General features: G+C 42.4%; 1 pseudogene across 1 annotated transcript; it reads left to right on the top strand.

Moving 5' to 3' along the window:
- Nucleotides 1–624: 624 nt before the first annotated feature.
- Nucleotides 625–2107, top strand: LOC306652260 (sorting and assembly machinery component 50 homolog; annotated as a pseudogene). Its single transcript has one exon. The product of its transcript is annotated as a sorting and assembly machinery component 50 homolog (transcript).
- The last annotated feature ends 1093 nt before the right edge of the window (nt 2108–3200 follow it).

Below are 3200 nucleotides of genomic sequence, written 5' to 3'. Positions count from 1 at the left end.
ACCTCCTCACAGATCCAAAAGCAACAGAGCAAACAGCTACAAACTGAAACCTCCAAAACTTGAGTCAAAATGAACCTTTCCTCCTTGTAAGTTTGTTGCCTTAGATGTTTTCTAACAGCAATGGAACACTGACTAACAAAGAATTGCCAGAATTCCAGAATTGACCTAACAATGTTTAGAAAGAATGAAAATCTTAGAGGACTCATAGTTCTGGATTTCACAACATACTGCAAAACCACAGTAATCACATCAGTGTGTAATGATGTAAGGAAAAATATAGACTAGAAAGTGTAATACAATTAAAGGTTCAGAAATAAACCTGTACATTTAAGGCCGATTCATTTTCAATAGAACACTAAATGGGAAAATAATAGATCTCTTCAACAAGAGATGTTAGAACAACCAGATATTCACATGGAAAAGAATGAAATTATGTTCCAATCTCACACTAATTACAAAAGTTAACTTGAAATGTGGATATTATGGACCTAAATATAAAAACTACAATCATAAAACTCTTAGGATATAATACAGATATGACATTTGATTTGGCAATAAATTCTTACATATGACATTAAAAATATGAACAATGAGGTTGAGTGCTGACAGGCAACTTGGCCACTGCAGATGCTCCTTCTGCACTCACCAGCCAAGCCTTGGTCTGGCTGGAGCAGCTCTGGAAGGCGGTGACTGGAGAGGGAGCCATGGGGACTGTGCACACCCAGAGTTTGGAGCATCTTCAATCAAATGGACCTGATTTTGGAGCATTAGGTGAAGAAGCCGAATTTGTTGAAGTTGAACCTGAAGCTAAACAGGAAATACTGGAAAACAAAGACATGATAGTTCAGCATGTTCACTTCAATGGCCTTGGAAGGATTAGGGATGACGTCATCATGTATGAAATTGGAGATGTTTTTAAGGCTAGAAACCTCATTGAGGTGATGTGGAAGTCTCACGAAGCCAGTGAGAAGTTGCTGCGTCTAGGGATCTTTAGACAAGTGGACGTTCTTATGGACACATGTCAAGGCGATGATGTGCTGCCCAATAGGCTAGACATCACCTTTGAGGTAACAGAGCTAAGGAGACTGATGGGCAGCTACAACACCATGGTCAGGAACAACGAGGGCAGCATGGTATTCAGCCTCAAGCTCCCTAATCTTCTAGGACGTGCAGAAAAAGTGACTTTTCAGTTTTCCTATGGAACCAGAGAAACTTCCTACAGCCTGCCTTCTTCAAACCACAGCCTGGAAACTTTGAGAGAAGTCTCTGTGAACATGTACAAAGTCACTGGGCAGTTCCCGTGGAGCTCACTTTGGGAGGCAGACAGAGGCATGTCCACCGAGTGCAGCTTTCCCATGTGGAAAAGCAGCCACAACTGTCAAGTGGGAGGGTGTGTGGCGGGAGCTTGGCTGCCTCTCCAGGACGGCATCTTTCATGGTGCAGAAAGAAAGTGGGCATTCACTGAAGTTGTCCCTTTCACACACCATGGTCATCGACTCTGGGAATTCTTCCATCTTACCAACAATAGGCGCCTTGCTGAAGGTTAACCATGAACAGGCAGGCTACACTGCCGGGATGTGAGCTTCCTAAAAGAAGACTTTGAGCTTCAGTTGAATAAGCAGGTTGTGTTGGACTTGGTTTCTCAGCCTCTCTCTGGGGTGGAATGTTGGTGTCCATTGGTGAGAAACCATCGAGTATTACCAACAGGTTTTACCTCGGAGGACCCACCAGCGTCCATAGACTCAGTATGCACAGAATTGAGCCCCAGAGTGAAGGGGACTACCTGGGAGGAGAGGGCTACTGTGCTGGTGGCCTGCACCTGTACACCCTGCTCCCTTCCGGCCAGGCCAGGTAGCTTTGGAGAGCCCTTCAGAACCCACTTTTTCCTGAACGTGGGAAACCTCTGCAACCTCAACTATGGGGAGGGGCCAGAGCCCACATTCATAAACTGGCCAAGTGCATACACTGGTCCTACAGAGCAGGCATCGCCCTCAGGCTGGGCAACATCGCTCACCTGGAGTTCAACTACTGCATCCCCATGGGAGTGCTGCTGGGCGACAGGATATGTGAAAGCATGCAGTTTGGAGCCAGGATACAGTTCCTATAGCTGGAGCTTCTTCCAGAGAAGCTTGGGGTCACAGGCAGCAGAAGTTGCCATGCTACATGCCTTCCCAGGGGAGGCTTTTGTGTGGTCTTGGGTCACAGCTCCACTGAGAAACCAGCCAATAAATTTTGAAGACAAATAAACAAACAAAAAAATGAAAAAAAAATATAGATCAATGGAATCCATCAAAATTAAAACTTCCGTGCATCAAATATCATTATAAAAAAAAGACAAATAAAATGGGAGAAAATATTTAAAATTAAAACATTTAATATGTTAAGGATCTGGTAACCAAAACATAAGAACTTTTAAGTCAGTAACAGAAAGACAAACCAATTTACAAAAGTTGAGTGAACATTTCTCCAAAGACACAAATGACTGCATTATCATTCATTAAAGAAATCCAAGTCACAATTACAAGGATACATCAAGATATCTAGAACAAAAGAAGAGAATAACAAATATTGGTGATACATGGAGACACTGGAACTCTCATACATTGCTGATGGGCATCTAACATGGTACCATCAATATGGAATGTGGTTTCATCATTCTGCATACATAAAACATTAAACATATAATTAACATTTGACCCACCAATTTCACTTACAGGTATATATCCACAAACTTTGAAAGGAGTGACAGAAAACAAATGTTTTATATACAAATGTTCACAGCAGCACTATTTACAGTAGCTAAGAGATAGAAACAACCAAATGTCTATCAACAGATGAATAGACAAATAAAATGTGAGATAGACTTACAGCAAGTGCTCAGCTGTGAAAGGACTCTCATGCCTCCTGCAACCTGGAAGAATCCAAGAACACTCTGCTAAACAAGAGAACCCAGACACAAAAGTTCACATACTGCATGATTTCAGTGAGGAACCAGGAGGAAACTGGGAAGCAGCAAAGGATTTCTGCTTCTCAGTAGCTACTAGATTTTTAATCCCAATATCAATAACATCAGCCACAGAAACCTTTTATGGAGTGTTGTCACACACGGAGCTAGACACATGGCATGTGCTACATTACTGAGCCCTCTCAATATCGGAGGCCCATTTAACTGATGGGGAAACTGCTCTCTGAGAGGTAAT

Source organism: Sciurus vulgaris (assembly GCF_902686455.1).
Source record: "Sciurus vulgaris genome assembly, contig: HiC_scaffold_158_arrow_ctg1, whole genome shotgun sequence".
In the NCBI taxonomy this organism is placed as follows: domain Eukaryota; kingdom Metazoa; phylum Chordata; class Mammalia; order Rodentia; family Sciuridae; genus Sciurus; species Sciurus vulgaris.
This window is presented reverse-complemented; position numbering and strand designations above follow the sequence as displayed.